This window comes from Felis catus, chromosome B1, assembly GCF_018350175.1.
Source record: "Felis catus isolate Fca126 chromosome B1, F.catus_Fca126_mat1.0, whole genome shotgun sequence".
Lineage (NCBI taxonomy): Eukaryota > Metazoa > Chordata > Mammalia > Carnivora > Felidae > Felis > Felis catus.
In genome coordinates, this window is record NC_058371.1 from 136,100,814 (window position 1) to 136,124,690 (window position 23,877).

The window sequence follows — 23,877 nt, forward strand, 5'->3', positions numbered from 1 at the left end:
AATATTTCATGTATACTTGAAATAAATGTATATTCTGCTGTTTTATGATGAAATATTCTGAATATACCTGTTAGATCATCTGCTCCACTGTATCCTTAAAATCCACTATTTCCTTGTTAATTTTCTGTCCATTGATATCAGTGGGGAGTTAAAGTACTCTACTATTATTGTATTACTATCAGTTATTTCCTTTATGTTTGTTATTAGCTGATTTATGTATTCGAGTACTCCCGTGTTGGGTGCATAAAATTTACAGTTGTTACATTTTCCTGTTGGATTATTCCCTTTATTATTATATAGTGTCCTTCTTTTTCTGCTTTTACAGTCTTTATTTTAAAGCCTATTTCATCTGATGTAAGTATTGATACCTCAGCTGTCATTTCCACTTGTACGATACATGCTTTTCTGTCCTTGACTTTCAATCTGCGTGTGTTTTCAAGTCTGAAATGAGTCTTTTGTAGGTAGCATATAGAGGGGTCATGCTTTTTTTTTTAATGTTTATTTATTTTTGGGAGAGAGAGATAGAGAGTGAGCAGGGTAAGGTAGAGGGACAGGGAGACACAATCCCAAGCAGGCTCCATGCTGTCAGCACAGAGCCCCATGTGGGGCTTGAACTCAAGAGCCATGAGATCATGACCTGAGCTGAAACCAAGAGTCAGATGCTTAACCGACTAAACCACCCAGGCACCCTGGGTGCTGCTTTTTTATTAATTCTGTCACACTATGTATTTTGATTGGAGTGTTTAGTCCATTTACATTCAAAGTAATTATTGATATGTAAGTATTTATTGCCATTTTGTTTTATGGTTGTTTTTGCAGTTCTCTGTTCCTTTCTTACTTTCTTCTTTTATGGTTTGTTGACTTTCTTTAGTCAAAGATATACTTGGATTCCTTTCTCTTTAGTTTTTGTATATCTATTACTGGCTTTTGATTTGTAGTTACCATTAGGCTTGTATATATAACATCTTATGCATACAGAAGTCTGTCTTTAATTGATGGTCACTTAAATTTGAACCCATTCTTTACTCTTCTCCTCTCCACATTTTAGGTATATGGTGTCATAATTCACTTTTTTTTTGAATTTTGGGAAACCCTTGACTGATTTTTATAGATATACTTATTTTTACTGCTTTTGTGTTTCCTACTTTCCTTACTCCTACTTATGGTTTTTCCTTTCCACTCAAAAAGGCCCCTTTAACATTTCTTGTAAGACTGGTTTAATGTTCATGAATTCCTTTAACTTTTGTTCATCTGAGAAACTGTCTCTCCATCTATTTGAAATGATAGTCTTACTAAATAGAGTATTCTTGGCTGGAGGGTTTTTTCATGTTGTTTTGTTTTGTTTTGTTTTGTTTTATCAGTCTTTGGACATATCATGCCACTCCCTCCTGGCCTGCAATGTTTCTGCTGAAAAATCAGCTTGATAACCTTATGGGGTTTCCCTTGTATGTAACTGTTTTCTTTTGTTTTTATACTTTTAAAATCCTCTCTTTATCACTACTTTTTGCCATCTTAATTACTATGTGTCTTGGTGTGGACCTCCTTGGATTGATTTTATTGGGGGCTCTCTGTGCCTCCTGCATCTGGATTTGTTTTCTTTTCCAGATTCAGGAAGACTTCAGCTATCATTTCTTCAAATAAATTTTCTGCCCCCTTTTCTTTCTCTCTTATTCTGGGATCCGTGTAATGCAAATGTTATTACACCTGATGTTGTCACTGAATTTCCTATGTGTTTTTTCATTTATTATTATTATTTATTTATTTCTCTTGTTCAGCTTGATTGCTTTCCATTACTCTGCCCTGCAGGTCACTAATCTATTCTTCTGTTTCCCCTAGTCTACCTTTTATTCCATCTAGTGTATTTATAATTTAGTTATTGAGTTCTGCATTTCTATTTTTTTTCTATCTCTTTGTTAAGGGTCTTATTGAGATCTTCACTCTTTTCTCAAGTCCAGTGAGTATCTTTATGACCATTACTTTAAATTCTCTATCCAGCATATTACTTGTCATTGTTTCATTTAGCTCTCTTGCTGTGGTTCTTTCATTTGGGACATATTTCTCTGTCTCCTCATTTTGTCTAACTGTCTGTGTTTGTTTCTATGTATTAAGAAAGTTAGCTACACCTCCTGCTCTTGAAAGTAGTGGTCTTATGAAGAGGTCCTATAGTGCCCTGTACTGCAGTGTCCCCTCTTCACCAGAGCCTGGCACTTCAGGGGTGTCTCCTATGTGTGTTCTGTGCACTCTAGTGTTGTGGCTAAGCCATATTTGCCTTCAGTCTAGTCATCTGAAATGGCTCTCCTTGCCTGTTGGCAGATTTTGGTGCCTGTGCTGTGAGTGGGCCAGTCTGGGGCCATCTTGAGCTTAAATCGAGTCAGACCAGGTGTTTACCACAGATACAATAGCACCAAACTGTAAGAGATTTCAGGGGTGGGGCACATGGTTCCCATAACTCCTGTATCCTTCTCCTATGAAAAGGGACCTGCAGCTACCAGAGACCAAGACAGGTAGGGTTGGAGGAGGGTGGATCTGCAGAAGTACACAGAGCAGATTGCAGTGTTAGCAAGGTTTGAGCAGGTCTGCTGTGTGAGAGTACCTGGAGCTGAGCACTGGCAGGAGGGGGTGTGTCTACAGGAGAACATGGGGTTGGGCATGCTGTTAGCCTGTTAAGTGGTAAGTGTTGGTGCCATGCCTCGGCTGGGGCAGGGAGGGAAATGGTGCCTGCTAGCTCCCTTTTTCCTAGAGAAGTCTCCCAACAATCCTTGCCACTCCAGCATATACTCTGAGATTAGTAAACAAATGTCCCTTCCATATAGTCTAGACCTTTTTCAAATGGCTGCTTCTATGCTGTATCTCTGTGGGGCTGTTTGTTGTGCTATCTCTTTCAGGGAAGAAACTCAGATTACTCTTACCCTCTTGGCTCTTCTAGGACCCCAGTGATTTTTTTAAAGTTCCAGGTTTCTCTTCCTGACTTATTTCACTTAGCACAGTACCCTCCAGTTCCATCCACATTGCTACAAATGGCCAGATTTCATTGGCAATCAATTATATTTAATATAAAAAAAATAAGAACACATACTTTTGTGATAAATACGAGCAGACAAGAATTTGATAAGGAGAAAAGAACCAAATGAAAACAAAATAAAGTTCCAAGTTTCAAGCCCTGCTGATTGTTAAGAGCCAGAGGGAAGTTTGGTTCCTCTGGTTTTCAAAGCCACATATTATGAGGATTCATCTTCCTCCATACAGGTTCCCTATGCCTGGAGTGTCTGGTATGAGGGTCTGTTTTCCTTCTCTGCACCTGTGGAATATCCCTCCCTCCCATGGACAGGCTTCCAGATTCATTTATCTCCTGACCACATCTCCACCTTTTTTACCCTCTTCAGTGTGGCCTCTTCTCTACATTTAACTGTGGAGAGTCTGTTCTACCAGTCTCTGGGTCATGTTCTGGGTTATTTACACTAATGTGCAAGTTATCCAGTTGTATCTATGGGATGAGGTGAGCTTAGGGTCCTCCTACTCCATCATCTTCCCCACAAGTCTTATCCTTACACTCTTAAAAATTGTAGAGAACTCCAAACAGCTCTTGTTGATGTGAGTTATATTTATCATATTAGAATTTAAATCTGAAAGATTACAAAGACAGGTTTATTTATTTATTTAGAAACAAGAGGGTCACCTGGGTGGGTCATTGGTTAAGTGTCTGACTTCAGCTCAGGTCATGATCTCATGGTTCATGGGTTTGAGCCCTGCGTCTGGCTCTGTGCTGAGAGGCCAGAGCCTGGAGCCTGCTTCAGATTCTGTGTCTGCCTCTCTTTCTGCCCCTACCCCACTTGTGCTTTGTCTCTCTCTGTCTCAAATATAAACATTAAGAAAATTTAAAAAAAGGAACAAGAATAATAAATCATGTTAACGTAAATAATATTTGTAAATAACTGTATTTTCTATACACACACACACAAGTGGCGTAGAGGTGGCTTAGTCAGTTAAGTGTCCAACTTCAGCTCAGGTCATGATCTCACAGTTTGTTTGAGTCTGAGTTTGGCTCAGGTCATGATCTCACGGTTTGTGAGTTCAAGCCCTGTGTCTGGTTCTGTGCTGACAGCTCAGAGCCTGGAGCCTGCTTTAGATTCCGTGTCTCCCTCTCTCTCTGCCCCTACCCCACTTGTGCTTTGTCTCTCTCTGTCTCAAATATAAACATTAAGAAAATTTAAAAAAAGGAACAAGAATAATAAATCATGTTAACGTAAATAATATTTGTAAATAACTGTATTTTCTATACACACACACACACACACACACACACAAGTGGCGTAGAGGTGGCTTAGTCAGTTAAGTGTCCAACTTCAGCTCAGGTCATGATCTCACAGTTTGTTTGAGTCTGAGTTTGGCTCAGGTCATGATCTCACGGTTTGTGAGTTCAAGCCCTGTGTCTGGTTCTGTGCTGACAGCTCAGAGCCTGGAGCCTGCTTTAGATTCCGTGTCTCCCTCTCTCTCTGCCCCTCCCCACTCACACTTTGTCTCTGTCTCTCTCTCTTTCACACAAAAATAAATAAATGTTAAAAAATTTTAAAAAAGAATAAGAGTAAGAGTGGCATTGTTTTACTTATTTACAAATATCTTTCAGATTTGGCTTAACAGAAGATAGCTGGATTGTCATGTCTCCTTCTGCATTCAATCTATTGCAATATGTTGTTTTGTTTAACTCAAATGAAGAAAATTTAGCTTCCCACAGATATGTAGTAGGAGATGAGAGTATTATTTTAAGAGCTATTTCAGATAATTGTGTATATTCTTTTTGTTATCACATCAAAACTTAACATGTATTAATCTCTTAAAGGTTAGTGTCAATGTGAAAATTTGTAATCTGTTGCATTAAACTACATTGATCTATCTTACAATTTCAGAGGCTCTTTAACTCATAGATGATTGTGTAACATCATGTATTAGTCACTTGGAAAATACTCATTCACTTAGTTTTGTAGATATTCCAAATATTAGCACATTTGTTATACCATATGAAATATTACAGTCATTAATGTCATCACATATCTTATCAGAAAAGTCTTTAGACATTGTTAAGCTGCTAAGGTCATGGTGGCAGATACAGGTCTCCAAAATTCTAAATTTCAGTTGAAATTTAAGTTTCAGTAGGGGCAACAAATACTGTCAACTGTTTTCCCCAAAGTCACAAACTCTATTCAAATATCAAAGTTTGCCAAATATCAGAGTCTGAATTAGTCATTCTTTCAAGTGAAAATGGTGTTCCTTGAAAAGAGCACCTAGCTTAGCTCTTCTATCAATCACATAACACTTTATCTTGAGGTAAACACCTTACTTCATATGCAGCAGAAATGCTTCATGCTTCCTTCTGACACACACAGAATATTAAAAAATGTGAACTCAAAGGTTGAGATCTAATAAATTAATAATAAATAAAATGATAATTAAAAATAAAATGGAAGATTTAGCAAGACATTTTAAAGAGAAACCAGCACTCAAAAAAGCTGCAACCGCATGGTGGTGAAGAATATAGTGACAGCTAGTACTTTTTGTTGTCAGTGCTTTGATAAATCACTAGCAAATGTTATCCACCATTGTTTTTGTACTTTCAGTAAAAATATCAACACTGCGACAAAAGGAAATAATATCTTTGTATTATTATGAGAATAATTTTGACTTCATGAACACTTGGAGACCCCCAGAGGTCTGTGAACTACATTTTGAGAAATGCTGACCGGGTGAAACTCTTGTACGTGTATAAAAAGGAGACATGTAAGAATGGTGGTGTTGCAATATTATGTAATAGCCAAGAAGAAGAGAAAATGCTTGAAATACTGACAGGAGAGTGAAAAAAATCTATATTAATGAATCAATAAATGAAAAAAATATATACATGGAATAATGTTTTATGTGTGGTATAATGCTAACAATTTGGTAATCTGAGTGGAGGAATTTAGGAGTTCTTTTGCACAGTTCTTAGAAGTTTTCTGTAAGTTTGTTCTATAGCAAAATAAAAAAAAAGATACCAATTAAAAAACAAAACCAAACAATCTAGGGATATGTATTTCACAGCAACATGAGGAAGAAGGCATGGGGCAGTTGGTGTATCTGCATCATTTGCATGGTTTTCTGCATTAATGAACAGAGCATTAAATACCTAGAGCAGCATACAGTTCATAAAATTGAAGTTTCAAGGGCAACTGTTAAGAAATTACCATCTCAGAGATTAAGGATGTACTTCAGCTAACATAGCCCAGACACATGAAGGTGGTTAGCCTAACAGGAATTTTTAAGGATGTCAGTGTCAAGCAGTAGAAAGCATAACATCATAATAATGGCAAAAGAAAAATGACAGTATGTAAAGGTTTTACAGAAACCAAAGGCCCCCAAGGTTTCAGGGACAGAGTAGTTAAATGAGACTGGGACCATTTTGTGGCTATAAGAATATATTATTTGCAGCTGTAGCTTGCATCTGTACTTAGATTTAGGATTTCTGTTAAATGAATTGTTTATCATTTGTTTCTGGCTATGATTTCAGTAATTCTGAACTGGAGCCATTCTGGTGAATTTATTAATTCTTATGCTAAAAATAATCCTGTCAGATACTGCTACAAAATATCTGACCAACATGAGCTCAACCAACGTATTCAATACCCTAGTTCTCAGAGTGGGCAGACCAAATAAACAGTGTGCATCACAGAACGTTGTCTGGACGTGCCTGTTTTCTTTGAGTATATTTACTAGATACATTTCTCATGCCTACTTGCTTGCTCTCCTTCTAGTGAAAGCTGCTCTACCCATTGAACCAATACATGGAGTAGCAGTGGGGATGGTGGTTTGAATAGGGAAGATAGTAAGATTTGAACCAAACGGTGAATTCAGAGATGCTATAAGTAAGATAAAACTCATAGCGGCTTAAGTATAAGTAAAAGTTATAAGGAATGGAAACTATCAGAAGATGGAAGTCAGGTGCTAATAAAAAGAAAAGATCAGATGTGTAGAGAGAAACAGAGGCATCATGAAACAGGGAAAAACCATGTGGTCCTTGAAAGAGACTGTGTAAAATAGTCTGTCTCCAGAGCTATCCACATTCCTCATGATTTCTAAACCTGTTCCAGTTCTGATATCTTTAGTGAAATGGGTTTCTGTCCATATAAACAAATAAGTCTAATAGTGCACTACTGACCCCAAATAGACTATTGGGTTAATTTGTGGTTTAAAGTTATATACAAACAACAGCATATTACTTAACATTCATCTATTATTTAAAGAGCATACTGTGTTTGCCTGTAACCATTTTTTTTTGGCCTAAAATAGCAAAAATCTAGAAAAAGCAACTTTTAAAATAGAAATACAGACTGAAGTGATGATTAGGAGAGATGTGTACCTTCTTACTTTAAAAAAAGACACTAAAAAGGAAGTGGCTGTTTATCTAGTTTCTGGGAAAATAACTAAATCCTGGGTTTTGTTTGTTCAGCTGAATGATTAGAGCAGAGCTGGCTACTGCCGTTGGACGGGGATGGTCTTCCTTGTACATTAGTAGTCGCTGCAACCCAGGTGTTGTCTTGAGCCTGTTAGGGACTTTACACTGGAAGGAGCTTTCCTTCCTTCACCGACAAACTAAACCAATATTTCGTGTTAAAAGGCTAGTAGTAATGCTAGTGGCAATGATGTTTTATCTCTAGGCAGTTTGAAAACAACTTCAAACTGGAAAGACATTTGGAAAAGAGAATTTATACAGTGTCACTATTAGTAAGTAATGCCTCTAACTTTTTCTTCAAGGCTGTCATCACTGCTTACATAATACAGTCCCAAATGCTTACCTGCCATATGTGCTGCCCCTTTCACTGATTGAATCCTCCAACAACCCTATGAGATAGACACTATTGTTTTCCCCCATTTGAAAGATGAGAGAAAAGTTACGTAGCTTCCAAAGGTTGCACTGCTAGTAGGGGATGGAATAGGAATTGAACCCAGGCAGTCAGATTCCATAGTCTGTATGCTACAATTATTATCACTGTGCTAGACTTTGTTTACAGGTTTATTCAACCCACCCATGTATTTACTAAAATTTATGTAATTCATTTCCCTATTTTTCCACATGCATGTTGGTCTTTAAGCTTACTTGAGACTATCCATTGCATCAGTTATTTTGTAGAACCATAAACATACATAGCTGCTTAATAATTTTTTCCTAATGACTCCTAAGGAAACAAAGTTAAGAATCAAAAAAATTATAAATAGTTATTACTTTCTTTAAACATTTTTCTTTAAAATATTTTTTAATGTTTATTTTTGAGAGAAAGAGAGAGAGAGAGAGAGAGACAGAGACAGAGACAGAGACAGAGTGAGCAGGGGAGGGGCAGAAGGAGAGAGGGAGACAAAGAATCTGAAGCAGGCTCCAGGCTCTGAGCTGTCAGCACAGAGCCCGATGTGAGGCTCAAACTCACGAACTGTAAGATCATGACCTGAGCTGAAGTCGGATGCCCAACAGACTGAGCCACCCAGGTGCCCCTAAATAGTTATTTTTTGACAGCAATCAGGAGGCACAATGAAAGGCGAAAATTTACTTAATAGTCAGAAATATGATGAGATTTTTATTACAAACCAACAAGATTGGATTTTTCGTCTCAAAGTGGAGAATCTTCCCTTCTCACCTATGAACTGTTCTTTGTAACTTGTATCACAGTATCTTGTCTCTTCTCAGTTTCCTACACCTCAAAGCACCAATAATACTAAAATATTTAACTACCTCCCTGTTTCCAAAATACATTATAAAGCTTAATATCAAGCAGCCTTTCTTTTTTTTTATTTAAAAAAATTTTTTTTAACGTTTATTTATTTTTGAGACAGAGAGAGACAGAGCATGAACAGGGGAGGGGCAGAGAGAGAGGGAGACCCAGAATCTGAAACAGGCTCCAGGCTCTGAGCGGTCAGCACAGAGCCCGACGCGGGGCTCGAACTCACGGACCATGAGATCATGACCTGAACCGAAGTCGTACGCTTAACCGACCGAGCCACCCAGGCGCCCCATCTCTTTTTTAAGTATATGCTGCTCTGTGCAAAAGTATTCATCAAGAGTTATTAAGTCATCTCTTGGCATATTTAATAGATATTAACAAAACACTAATAAGCTGTGATTTGTTGAGTGCTTAGGATGTTCCAGTCACTGTGCTGAGCGTTTTGACTACCTTATTTCACTAAATCTTTGTAATACCTTTGTGATGCAGATGTAACTATCCACATTTTACACATGAGGAAACAAATACTCTATAAGTAGCAGTCAGGATTCTGAATCCTGTGATCATCATACAGGCTATACTGCTCTTCTCTCCCACTTTTTAAAAAATGTTTTCATCTGGAATTATTTTCCTTCAGCCTAAAAATGTTTCTTCAGTATTTCTTGTGATTTAGAGGCAGTTCAAATTCTTGTAATTCAATTCTCTCAGCTTTCTCCTAGTTGTTCAAAATGACTGTGTTTTACTTTCATTTTTGCAAGGTATTTTGCTGGATATAAAATTCTAGGCTGACAGCTTTCCTCCCACCCCCTTTCAGAACTTTAATAACGCTATTCCAATATCTTCTGGCTTACGTTATTTCTGAGAAGTCTGTGATCATGCTTATCTTTGCTCCCCTGTGTATAGGGTGGCTTAAATTTTTTTCTCCTTATTATTTGATTATGAAGTACCTCAGTGTGGTTTTCTTTGTGAAATCCTGCTTAGGAGACATTGAACTTTTGATCTGTGGATTTGTTGTTTTCATCCTACTTGGAAAAAGCTTCCCTTTTTTTCTTCAAAAATTTCTCCCCCAATCTTTTTTTCCTTCTCTTCCTGGGGCTCCAGCTATATGTGTGATTCCTTTTTATTGCCCCTTGGGTCCTGAGGTTCGGTTAACTTCTTGTCAGTCTCTTTTTCCCTCTGAACTTCAATTTGGATAACTTCTATTCCTATGTCTACAAATTCATTGACATTTCCTTCTACAGTGTCTAAATGTCTGTTAATCCCACCTAATGAATCTTTATTACACAAAAAATTTTACATTTTGTATATTTTAATTTTTCTTTTTTAAATCATGTTTATGTTTTCCTTTGACCATATTTACATATACCTGTCAAAAATTTTTTGTCTTTATTTTATCCACTTCTGGCTCCATGTTTATTGACTAATTTTTCTTCTGGTTTTAGATCCCATATTCCTGCTTCTGATGGAATACCTAGTCCATCAGGTATTGGATTTTGATTGGGTGCTGAAGGTCATAAATTTTATGTTGCTGAGTATCTGGCTTTTATTGTTTTCTTCTAAAGGTTGCTGGGCCTTGTTCTCCTAGGCAATTAAGTCACTTGCTGTTCAGTTTGATCCATTTGAAGATTGTTTAAAATTTTGATAGGGCAAATCTAGATAGAGTAGCTTATGTCTAGAGTTGGTTTAGTCCTACTTCTAAAGCATGGCTCTTCTGAGTGTGTACTTAATGCTCCAGATATTCAGTGAGGACTTTCCATTTAGCTTGTTACAATTCAGTCATCTCCCAGGCATACATGAATTCTGGCAGTTGTTTGGCTTCTGACAGTACTCTGGTGGTTGTCAGCCTAGGCTCCTGGGGTTTATCTTGTGTAAGCATAGCCTAAGCATAGCAACAGACGTGAGAGAATCATTATATACAAGTTTAGGAAAAAAATGTTTTCTTTTTTCTGGATAGTTTCTATTTTTCTAGTGTTGTGCCCCACACAACTTACCTGCTTCAACCTCCGTGAATTCTAGTCTCTATTTCTTCAACTCAGAGAGGCCATGATGATCTACTCATCTTCTGCCTCCCTGTACTTTATAGTCTGAAAGTGACTCCAGGAAGAAATCCAGGGTTCTTACAAGAATCAGTTGAGTTACTTCCTTTCTTTCGAGATCACAGTCAAATGCTGAGTCTTGTCCAGCATCTGAAAAGCTCTTTCACATATGTTATTCTGCTTTATGGTTGTTTATAGCAGGAAGGAAAATACAATATTAGTTATTCTAATATGGTTAGAGGTTTCTAAGATGATATATATACGTATATACTCATTTTAGAAATAAATCTGTTGATAAAATTAGTTATTTAATATAAATGTGTATTCTATAATTAAAAAGAATGCAAAAAAATGAGATATATCTAATCTTTTCGTTGTTAATAAATAATAATGGTTGAAACAAAAATAAACTCTCCTAAAGAATTTGTCAGGAATCAGAATTTTTCAGGCATTAACATAGTTTTCCTTGGGATTTAAATCATTCTATTTTCAAGAAAAGAAACAAGCTATCTAAATTCTTTTATATACTAGCAAACATGGCATTCTTGCCCATGGGAATCTAACGATGGCTGGGTTTAACAGTGTGAGAAAAATTTTCTGTTTTAGACATTCTGTTAGAAAGGGGAACAAGTCAGTTTTGGCTTTGTTTTGTTTTTCACATAGAATGAAGGTTTAGAGTTTTGTTTATTTATTCAGGTTTTATTTTAATTCTCTTTGCTACTAGCTAGATCTTGGGCAGCAGGATAGTGTGGGAGTTGAACTACCATATTTTAAAAACACATAGTAAAAACAATGGAGCCTATTTAAAGAATTTCAGACTAAAACACATTTGTCCTCCAATCCAACGGCTATAACTTTACTTTCTCTACAACAGGTCCAAGGCTTCTTTTTTTACTAAAGAGTTATTGATTTCAGTAGACAGTGGACTCTTTTCCTGAATTACCTCTTGAAATGGGAAGGGGAACACATCTTTAAATTATATATTTTAAAATTTTTCCTAATCCATCCATTTAAATGAATCAAAACAATTTTTATCCTTGATGCATAAAAACAGTGTTGCTGATGCTACATCATTAGGATATGTTCTTGGGCCTGTTTTCCTGGATATGTCATGGGTTTATGCTTACCTCTCCATGTAGTTTCCTGGAGTTCCTAGAGGCCAATACCATATCTTGGGGACACCTCCAGTGTCTGACAGAATATACTGAGGGCATCTCAGAATTCAGTTTCTCAAATGGGCAACAAGGTCTCATTTTTCCAAAGTATTTTATTTGTGTGTGTGTGTGTGTGTGTGTATGTGTGTGTGTACCTGAAAAAAAGATTTTGTAAGGTACATACCAAGGTGCTAATGCTTACCACTGGGCAGGTGGGAGAGCCAATGTTTATTTTCATTTTTTTGATTGTCTTTTTTTTAACACTTCCATATGGATGCATAAAAAAGGTGAATTATTTTTAAGAGATTTAAGTAGTAACATTAAAGTGATAACCTCCCCATGATAAGACACAAACATAGAATAAAATGCTGAGAGCATTTACTGAATTATTGACTTTCTCACCAGTTACGTTAACTTTACTTAGTATTTATTTAAGGCAGAGGCATTTAATGCAGGGGTGAACGAATGGTACTTTTGTAGGCTTGCTCTAAGATTGCCAAAAATGAAGAGGTAGAGAAGTGACGGGGCACTCATTATGGAGCTCATAGGGAGGATGCTTCCTCCCAGCATAAATTACTCATTTAAAAAAGTACAGAAGATTCATGACATTGCTCCTGACAGCATTGAAATTCGTTTTAATGGGGGTATGACCTAAAACAAACCTTTGATACCTGATCACGATGATGGGCTGTTTATTTCTTTCTCCTCTTTCATTTCCAGCAGGGGAGATGATTAATGTACCTACCTTTCCCACAATGGCCTCTGTGGACAAGGTGCGTCCTTGAAGGACATTCAACATTTTTAAGTGCTGATCCGTCTCATTTCTTCTTTCCAGCCTGTCTTGGGGAGGACACCAGCAGGAACCCATGAGGCTAGCCCTTCAACTTGTTCAGGAGGAAAACTGTCGAATTGAGAGCTCAGAGAGAATCATTGTTTAAATCTCAGGTAAGGGATTTTCCAGGCTATTTATACATTGGTGGAGAACAGCTGCAGCCATGTCTGAGCAAAATGGTGCCATATAAAGGAGGGCAGCCATCTGCCATGTGGAGGCCTTTCACAAAGACAACAAGCCAAACCAAACAGCAATTGAATTTTCTGTTTTGTTATTATAAATTTATGTTGATAATATCCACCTAACACAAAGTTTACTTACAGTATATTCACATTGTTGTCCAACCAATCTCCAGAACTTTTTCCCCTTGCAAAACTAGACCTCTATATCTAGTAAACAGCTCCCCATTTCCCCTCTCCCTAGCATCTGGCAACCACTTTTCTACTTTCTGTTTCTATGAATTTAACTACTCTAGATAAGTGGAATTATACAACATTTCACAATACAGTCTTTTTGTGACTAGTTTATTTCACTTAGCATAATGTCCTCAAGGTGCATCCATGTTGTGGCATATGTCAGAATTCCCTTCCTTTTAAAAGCTGAATAATATTCCATTGTATGTATATGCCACATTTTGTTTACCCATTCATCTATCGATGGATACTTGGGTTGCTTTTACCTTTTGGCGATTGTGAATAACGTTGCTATGAACATGGCTGTGCAAATATCTCTTCAAGACCCTTCTTTCAATTTTTGGGGGGTATATACAAAAAGTGGGATTGCCAGATCACATGGTAATTTTACTTTCAATTTTTTGAGGAAATGGCATATTATTTTCCATAGAACTTGCACAATTTTAGATTCCCACCAACTTCTTTTGTTATTTTCGTAATTTTTTTGCTTCTACTTTAGTATGCATTTGTACTAACTCAGACTAGTATTAGACTATTGGTAGATTTTAACTAACTTGAGAGCAGAAATGATTTCTTAGAATTTAGGATATATTACAAAATTGTATATCCTTGTAGTATAGTGCTCAGGACATGGTAAGTGCTGAATACTTAACTGATACGCCAAGTCTGAGGGCCAGTAGTTCCATGTATAATAAATTGCTAATAGCCCATCAGTGGGAGGTAAATGTCAGATATTTGGGAGTAGAGATTTTGGCACAGGAACATTAGGATATAGAGACCATTTTGCAATCCTTTAGGCCAGTTACCCATTTTGAGGAGGCCTCCTTTGGCAGAGTGTGAATCAGTGGCAACAACAGAGAAAGAATGGAAAAACTGAATGATCTGGCAGATGTTAGGTATCTGGCCATAAGAAGTGAGATTGACAGTGGTTGTATAAAAAACACCTCATATTATGGGAATAAAGAGGAAATAATGGTAGTTTTCAAACTTAAATTAATTTGGGAATTTTTGAGTTGCCTTTTGGAATCAAGATTCCTGGAGCCCATTCTCAGAAATTCCCAATCAGATCCTGTCCAAGTCTCAAAAATCTGCATTTTAGGGGCGCCTGGGTGGCTTAGTCAGTGAAGTGTCTGACTCTTGATTTCAGCCCACGTCATGATCTCATGTCCAAGAGATGGATCCCCATGTTGGGCTTTGCAGTGACAGCATGGAGCCTGCTTGGGAGTGTCTCTCTCTCTCTCTCCTTCTCTCTTTGCCCCTTCCCTGCTTGCACTCTCTCTCTCTCTCTCAAAATAAATAAATGAACATTTTTAAAATCTGCATTTTAATAAACATCAGAGAAAAATAATTGGAGACAGATGATTGCCAATAAACTTAGATGCTGTCAGATGATAAAACCAACTCTTGTTTACCAGTGTTGAGTAATGGAGAAAAGTATGGTGTCCTAAATCAATGACTTTCAGTGCTGGACTGCACTGTTGTAACCAGTGTTGACCTGGCTACTTCATCACTTGTAGGACTTGCTACTTTAAGCAAGTTGTGGGCCTTAGCTGAGTCACTCTTTACAGTGACAGGTGTGCTAATTCACTTTCTACCTCCAGAGTTTGGCCGTTTTGGAGAAGGGCCACTCTTCCCAGTTCTACAGATGATGATTAAGTCCAAGATACAGCTTAGTGCTTTGGATGCAAAAACCAGGTGTGTGCCCTGTTGATTGACCTAAACATCTTCTGAGCTTCCCTGAAGGTAAACTTGACTCAAACCCAATATCACAGCCTGTACAGTCTGGCCCCTTTGATTTGATTAGTGCAAATTTTACAGTGTAGTTCCTGCAGGTGCTTCTGTAACTGGGTTGCTTCCATGTGAGTCCTCTTGTTTGAGCTCTATCTAAGCAAGTTAAAAAAAATTTAGCCCTTCTAAGATTTTTTTTTATTTAAAAATTTTTAAATTTATTTTTATTTTTTAATTTTATTGAAATCCAAGTTAGTTAGCATATAGTGTAATAATGATTTTAGGAGTAGAATTTAGTGATTCATCACTTACATATAACACCCAGTCCTCATCCCAACAAGTGCCCTCCTTAATGCCTATCACCCATTTTTTCCTAATTTATTATTATTTCTAATTTTTTTAAAAATTTAATTTATTTTTTTAAATTTACATCCAAGTTAGCATATAGTGCAACACTGATTTCAGGAGTAGATTCCTTAATGCCCCTTACCCATTTAGCCCATCCCCCCTCCCACAACCCCTCCAGTAACCCTCTGTTTGTTCTCCATATTTAAGAGTCTCTTCTGTTTTGTCCCCCTCCCTGTTTTTATATTATTTTTGCTTCCCTTCCCTTAAGTTTATCTGTTCTGTGTCTTAAAGTCCTCATATGAGTGAAGTCATATGATATTTGTCTTTCTCTGACTGACTAATTTCGCTTAGCATAATACCCTTTAGTTCCATCCACATAGCTGCAAATGGCAAGATTTCATTCTTTGTGATTGTTGAGTAATACTCCATTGTATATGGGTACCACATCTTCTTTATCTATTCATCCCTCAAATACCCATCACCCATTTTAACCCATCCCACCAACTCATGAACTTTTTGAGGTTAACAACTTTACCAATCTGTGGTGTTACTGAGAGATAACTGTATTGCTGCATGGCAGTCCACCATTTTTAATTTCTCCACATCATCTTCTGTTGCATTTCAAAAGAATCCATGATCCCAACATGTGTCCTCTTCGGGCATGCAGCTTCTTGGGAATTGTAATAGAGCTTGCCATTCTGTCTATAATTGTTGCCATATACAGATCGTCTCCCTCATCAGAATTTTAATAAACTTAATTTTTTCTATTTGATCTCCAACAAATCACTGGGACAGGGGAAGAATCCTGTGTTAATGGCTGTTTAAGATATTTTCTCAGGACCCAGGATCCTGATTCCAAACTATGGAATAACCACCAAAGCCATATAAAGAGCCTGAGGATGATATGGAGAGGTTATGTCCCCATGAAACTCTGTCAGTTTGCCTCAAACTCCCTCTCTTTTGCCTTAAGCGAGGAATAATTTCTAGTGGTACAGGCTTTGGTGCACAGAATCATGTGACTTCTTTAGCCTGGAATAGGCAGCCCTGAAACTGGGATCAAGATGGTTGGGCAACCTCTTTGATTTGTTTCTCTTTAGGCCTATGTCCAAATTTTGGTCACCTGTGTTATTAACATTCAGATAGCATATCACACTAAGAAATAAAGAGGAAAAAGAGTGTTTGCCCCAATAGTGATTTGTTCATGTTATTTTTGCTGATACTTCAGGCACTGTAAGTATACTGATTAATATCTTTGGACTTGACCCACTTATATCATCACTTGAATTCTTTTTTTTTTAAGTTGAACTGTAGTTGACATACAACATTACATCAGTTTCAGGTATACAACACAGTGATTTGACATGTCTGTACGTTATGCTGTGCTCACAATTGTAGCTATGATCTGTCACCACACAATGCTATCACAATACCAGTGATTATATTCTGCCATGCCTCTGATTCCCATGACTTAGTCATTCCACAACTGGAATCCTGTATCTTCCAGTCTCCTTCACTCATTTTGCCCATCCTTCACCCACTTCTTTCTGGGAGTCATCAGTTTATTCTCTGTATTTATGAGTCTGTTTTTGCTTCATCATTTGAATTCTTGAGGTGAGGGGTGGGTTGGTGGTGGAAGAGTAGACTGGAAATTAATTGGAATTAATTCCATCAAATTGTCATAACAGCCAATTCATAATTTCAAAGCAAAACAGAAGCACTATTTTTCTAAAAGTTAACTTTCATCTTTCTCTGCATTCCAACATGTGGAGCTCTGAATTTGCAGAAAATAGGAATTTATAACCAAGATTTGAACTCAATTTCTGTTAAGTTGAGGTAGAGCCAGCACTGGTCATTTTGGGTCATTCATTCAGGGCAATACATTTTATTAAACAACTGTTGTGTTTAGCAAAATGCTAATTTTATTGAGTAACTATATTTCCTCGCTGTGTTAAGCACAGAATATATAATTGTGGACAAGATTGACAGAGTACCTGTTATGCAAGCCTCTAAATAAACAAATAAGGAATCTACTCCTGAAATAATTGTTGGACTATATGCTAACTAATTTGGTTGCAAATTTTAAAAAATAAAAAATGAAATAAAAAAAACAAAGATAATAAAAAAATAAACAAATAAAATAAGTATAAATTGTAAATAAATATTGAGAAGAAAACAACAAAAAAGGAACTGAGATAGGGAATAAAAGGGTGTGTATGCAAGATAAAGCAATCTTGAGATAGAAGAATAAACCTGGAAGTATTATAATCCCATTTCAACAAGATATACTACAAAGCTATAGTGACCAAAACAGTATGGTATGGGCACAAAAATAGACACAGATCAATGGAACAGGATAGAGACCCCAGAAATAAACTCATGCTATGTGGCCAATTAATTTACATAAAGGAGGCAAGGATATACAGTAAGATAAGGACAGTTTCTTCAATAAGTAGTGTTGGGAAAACTGGACAACTATATGCAAAAGAATGAAACTGGACTACTTTTGTACACCATGTACAAAAGTAATAAAAGAATGGATTAAAACCTAAATGTGAGACTGAAACCATAAAATTCCCAAAAGAAAACATAGGAGTAATCTCTTGGACATCAGTTTTAGGAACATATTTATTGATGCATCTCCTCAGGCAAGGGAAACTAAAGCAAATAAACTATTGGGACTACATCAAAATAAAAAGCTTTTGCAAAGCAAAAGAAACTATCAACAAAACAAAAAGGCAACCGAGTGAATGGAAGAAGATATTTGCAAATATATATCTGATAAGGGGTTAATATCCAAAATATATAAAGAACTCATACAACTCAACACCAACAAACCAACCAACCAACCAACCAACCAATATGATTAAAGAAAGGACAGAGCACCTTAATAGGTATTTTTTTTCCAAAGAAGGCATGCAAATAGCCAACAGGTACATGAAAATATACTCAACATCACTATCACCAGGGAAATGCAAGTCAAAACCACAATGAGATATCACCTCACACCAGTCAGAATGGCTGGTATCAAAAAGACAAGAAATAAGAAGTGTTGGTGAGGATGTGGAGAAAAGGGAACCGCAGTGCACTGTTGGTGGGAAAGTAAATTGGTGCAGCCACTGTGGAGAACGGTATGGAGGTTCCTGAAAAAATTAAAAATAAAAACACCATACAACCCAGTAATTCTTTTACTATTGAGCAAAGAAAGTAAAAACATGAATTTGAAAAGATATATGTACTTTTAGGTTTATTGCAGAATTATTTTCAATAGCCAAGGTACGGAAACAACCCAAGTGTCCATCAATAGATTAAATGGATAAAGAAAATGTAATATTACTCAGTTAAAAAAAGAACAAGATTGTGTCATGTGCAACAACATGGATGGACCTAGAGGGTATTTTGCTAAGAGAAAGACAAATACCATATGATTTCCCCTGTACATAGAATCTAAAATACCTAACAAATGAACAAACAAATAAACAAAACACAGACTCTTAAACACAGAGAACAAACTGATATATGCCAGAGGGGAGATATGTGGAGGGGAGGAAACGGGTCAAATAGATAAAGGAGATTAAAAATAAAGGGTGTGAGGGTGTGTATACTTTGTAGACAGCATCCTGGAAGGCCTATTTAAGGAGATAATATTGAAGCTAAGAACCAACCTGTGTAAAGAGATGTGGGGTGGCCTTAAAGGCAGAGGCCTTGAAGGCGAGGAATTGGAGGTCAAGAAGTTGACTATAGTAGTGTGAGCTGGGAAGGAGTGGCAGGAGATCAGGGAGGCAGAATAAAGTTCTCAACACCAGGACCTCTGGAAGTGATGAGGAGGAGTTCTGATCTGTGTAGAGTGGGAACAGGAGAGGAACATGACTGGAAGAAAAGGCCTGTCAGAAGCTCATTAGCTCGTTGCACCTAACAGTTCAGGGTTAAATAAATATTTGTTGAATATATGGATGTCTCACATGCTCAATTAGCTTGAGAGCCAGCCGCTCTGTCCCCCTAGTACCTAGCAGAGTGCTATGCACAAGGTACATGTGCAGGATTAATTTAGAGGATTGGCAGAAGGACCACAGAGCAAAGAAAATTTTATCTGCTGTTTTCTCTTACTTTACTGTATAATCTTACCTGAATAGAGTTAGGAGCATTTTTCTATGAATTATTCATTTTGGCACATACCCTGTAAAACATCTAATGTCTCTAACCTTTTGGGACCACGGGGCTTCCCCAACCAGTATTTAGAGTAAAATCTCTGCGGTAGCACTTTACCAGTTTACCCCCTCAGCTCTTTTTCAGTTCCTGGCTCATGTGAATAAGGAGGCCAGAATGCTCTTCTGGGAATGCACAGCATGGATATATATTTTTTACTATCGCAGCAGAATTGTTTTGAATACACTTCGGCCATGAGGTTAAAGCTCTCCGCAAGGAATACTTCAGCAATAATTCTGCCGCCCTCTAGCCGGGCGCTGAAATCCCTCTGGAATGCTGGCATTACCCTTCAAGAATGGCTCTGAAATGACTTTACGCACTTGCTCAGCCTTTCTGTTCCTTTTGAAATTCATCCAGAGTGCTCACGGTAACCTTCAGTCAGATGCCAGAATAACTTCTATGTTCTAGAAGAGTTTCTGTAACACTTTATTACGCAATGCGACACAAACTTACTTTTTGGAGAAGACGCCTGATAGGAGCAGCTAGTCCAAACTGTCCTGGTGCATATCCTGTGGTGAAGTTATTTAAGCTTCACTGAAAACGGCTGAGAAATTATGTAAAGGGATTGTTAAAGGACGAGTGTAATGTGCAGATGAAAGGGTTGGGTTTCCTTATTAGATTCTCCTGCCACCACCACCACCACCACTACTGCTACTGCTATTATTCCCACCCCCACCCCAGCCCCAGTTATATATGGAGAGACTGGGCCCTGAGTCTTGATCTGACACTTAACATCAAATGAAAGCCAGTGAGCTTGGTCAGAAACAAAATGTATTCTTGGGAGCTTGCCCCAAACTTGAACAACACATATAAATCAAATTATTTTCAAAAATCAAATGCATGGACTATGTATATTTTTCATTAATCTATTACTTCATTTATTCTTCATGCATTTATTAAGTACCTACTACGTGCCAGTGCTGTACTGGGTACTAGAGATACATGGGTGGACAAGATAGGCATGGAATTTATAATGTAGCAGGAGCTGTGTTATTTGTAAAGTCACCTGGAGATAGAATCAGCTTCAATGGTTTTCACGTGACCAAACATATAAAATCTATGCTCCATAGTTGTCTTAGTTTTCCGGTTATGCTGTGACAAATTACTACAAACCGGGTGGCTTAAAAGAACACATTTTTTCTCTTGTGGTTCTGGAGGCCAGAAGTCCAAAATAAAAGTGTCAGCAGAGCCACACTCCCTCCACAGGCCTAGGGGAGAGTCCTTTTTTCCTTCCTCCAGCTTCTGGTGGCTGCTGGCACTCCTTGGTTCATGGTAGCATGATTCCAATCTCTGCCTCTGTCTTCACATGACCTTCTTCCCTCTGTGTCTTTACATGGTCTTCCTATAAAAACACTAGTCACCAAATTTAGGTCACATTCTAATCCAGTATTACCTCTTCTTAATGATTGCATCTGCAAACGCTTTATTGCCAAATAAGGTCACATTCTGAAGTTCTGAGAAGATGTGAATTTTTGAGGAACACTATTAAACCCCGAACAACAAAGTGTTCATTTTATTAAAACAATTAATTGAAAGGTTTTCCCCCATGCGTTTGTTTGTATGTACATTCACATAAATATATGAATGTGATATGTTTGTATGTAAAATGTATATCAATATATATATGTATATATGTATGTGTGTATATATATACATATATAAATATGTACATAAATATGTAAATGTGATTTCTTTATATTATTCTTTTTAGTGTATGTTTTTCTTCTTTTTTCTTTTTGGTTCCTTCTTCCTTCTGTTCCCTTGAATTATTTTATACCCCCTTGTCTTGAAGTAAACTGCTGTAATAAGCCAGCATATTTCCTTGCATTTTATTTCATTTCCATGTGATAATATACAAATGCACTGACATATATCAACATGTGAATATATATGTTTAGTGTTTTGGAACATTTTTAAAGTGAGATCATATTATTTGCACATTTCTATTTCTGACAATTGTCTCTCACTGATAAAGTATTATATCCAAGTATATTTCTAATTCATTCTTTTGATATGTCATAGAAAAAATGCATGGCAACATAGTCCACCATTCTCTGTTGATGGACATTCCCTGTTTGTCCAATTTATGTTTGTTGTTGCTTTTCTTGCCACTAACAAAAATGCCATAATGTAATAAATATCCTTCTGTATTGATGCTTATCTTTCTGAAAGAATCCCACTATTCTGAGTAGGATTTCTGTGTGTGTCTGTGTGTGTGTGTAATTTTAATGGCTTTTAGAAAGGTTGCTTTCCAAAAAACTACAATGATTTACATTTTTATCAGCCATCTTTGTGGGTACCTTGACCTTTTACTTCATCTTAACAGTGAAATCTTTTTTTCCTACCAGTATAGGGAGTCAACAGTGCTCTGTCACTCTTACTTTAACTTGCATTGTTCTGACCAGCTTTAAGATTGTTTTCTGTGTTACGTGGACATTTGAACTGGCTCTTCTGTGAATTGCCTCTGTATGTTCTTTGCCTGTTTTTCTATTGGGTTCCTTATTTCCTTCCTGGTGACTTGTACAAACTTTTTGTATCTCATAAACATCACACCTCTGTTTGCGTTTCACTTGGCTCCAACCAGTGTTCACAGTTTTGTTCACTGACTGTGTTCATGGTTTCTTTGATACACAAAAATTTTGAATTTTAATATAGTCAAATATATGTCTATTTTCTTTTATAGCCTCTGGATTTCTAGTTTTCACTAAGGTCTCTCCTACCTCTCTCTAAATTGTTATGTAATGTCTTAGATTTCCTCACTAAAAATATTTTTTTTGGAACTTCAGGCAAACACACATGTATCCACCACCTAGAACAACAAATGTCAGCACTCTTTCTCTTTTGTTTCATATATTTTCCTTTCCTTTTAAATCCCTACCTAATCCAATTCCCTGCCTTGAGTCCTATATCAGTTAGCACCCTTTTAATTGATTAGATTTTGCTGAATACTAACTCCTCCAAGAACCTAGTTGGTTAAAACAAGTATTTATATAGCTCACAATTCTGCAAGCCAAGAATTGGTGCTGAGTTCAGCTGCATTGTTCTTTTGGTCTTGGCTGGGTTCATTCATGGGTTAAAGTCAGCTGCCAAGTTGACTGAGCACTAGTGAATTTAAGATGGCCTCAGCTGGGTTGGCTGAGCCCTACCCCACATGGCTTTCATATTCGAGTAGGCTAGCACAAACTTCGTTATATAGGTGTCTGGGCAGGGTTCCAAAAGAGAGGACCAAAGCATGCAGGGCCTCTGGAGTCCTAGGCTCAGAAGTGGAACACTGTCCCTCCTATTACATTTTATTACTCATGGTAATTTCAATGTTTATTTGTAAATTATACCTCGATAAACCTGGGAAAAATAGTCATTTCTTACATTTACTTTATGTATTCTATCCTATCACCTCAAGTTGGGGTAACAGATTCTTATTCTTTTTCTTTTTCTTTTGATGCAGCCATTCTAATTTTAATAAGTCAACATATAGTATAATTCCAGTGAATCATTATCCAAAGGATGGCCAGCTCTTTGGTTTGAGGTTCTGTATATATGCAGTTCAGTAAATTCAACATAGAATATTGTAGAGGAGCTTAGTTTTATATTTTGAAGTACAAAGTGTATTCATAGTGCTGACCTTGCTAAAAGCTGTGCAAAAGTGGCCTTCTCTTGAAAAATGCGTTATAAAGTCTATCAAAATACAGTAACCCAAAAGGAATTGTTAATGTGTCAATTAAAAGAATCATTGTTAAATTCTGAGGACTGAGAATTTTAAAGCATAATTTTGTATTATTATTATTATTATTAATCATTGCCAGGATGCAACATTTTTCCACATGTGGGGACAACGGAACATACAGATTTGATCAATATTTAGACCCCTTTCACCTTTTCAATGCAAATTTCTTCTTAATGGTAAAAGACAATACACTTAATTGAAATAATGTATATGGCTTCTTATTCTCTTATATTGAAAAAGTCACAGATGGTGGTTGAATTAATAAGGAGGCATGTCATATATTTGTGACAACAAGATGTGTTGGAGAATCCTCAATTCAAATATTTTGACCAGTTGTTAAACCACATATTAAAACAAAACTTATGGATTTGGAAATATGATCTGAAACAATAATAGAGAAATCACTGGTTCAAGATGCATGGGTTCAGGTACTAGCTTTCAGTTTTGATTGCTGAACATTTTGAGACGATTATGTGTTATCATATCAGAAAAGCATATGTTTTATGGTCAGATGGGGCTGGTTTCAAAAGTTTAGATTTTATGCCTGCCTGTCCTTAGAAAAGTAAGTTTTAACATTTCTAGAATGATTATTTTCTTACCTGTAAATTCTGAAAAATTACCCTGACCTCATTAAAGCCAAAATGAAATAATATGGGTAAACCTCTGGCTCAAAGCGTGGTATATAGGAAATATTTAAT

At 36.8% G+C, this 23,877-nt stretch overlaps 1 long non-coding RNA gene across 7 annotated transcripts in view; it reads left to right on the forward strand.

Annotated features, from left to right (window-relative positions):
• LOC109499079 overlaps window positions 1–23,877 on the forward strand; it is a 283,874-nt gene that overhangs the window by 190,439 nt on the left and 69,558 nt on the right. For all 7 annotated transcript variants that reach the window (XR_006596974.1, XR_006596972.1, XR_006596969.1 and 4 more), the window contains one exon: window positions 12,767–12,876. This is a non-coding gene — a long non-coding RNA (uncharacterized LOC109499079). The remainder of the gene's footprint in view (window positions 1–12,766; window positions 12,877–23,877) is intronic.